Raw genomic sequence first — 205 nt, 5'->3', positions numbered from 1 at the left:
CAGCTGAGTCTGGTACCGTACGGCACCACTGGCTGGTTCAGAACTCTGACTGTGAAGTGAAAAGCCCAGAGAGTTAATCTGTTAAAGCCAGCAGGACAGTCACGGGTAGGCCAGCACCTCTGACCCCCCAAGACCTGCTGGAACACATGACCCTGGGTAGTCCAGCACCTCTGACCCCCCAAGACCTGCTGGAACACATGACCCT

Source organism: Stegastes partitus, unplaced genomic scaffold, assembly GCF_000690725.1.
Source record: "Stegastes partitus isolate 25-593 unplaced genomic scaffold, Stegastes_partitus-1.0.2 Scaffold1744, whole genome shotgun sequence".
Classification (NCBI taxonomy): Eukaryota; Metazoa; Chordata; class Actinopteri; family Pomacentridae; genus Stegastes; species Stegastes partitus.
The sequence above is the reverse complement of the archived record's forward strand: the minus strand, read 5'-3'. Positions refer to the sequence as shown.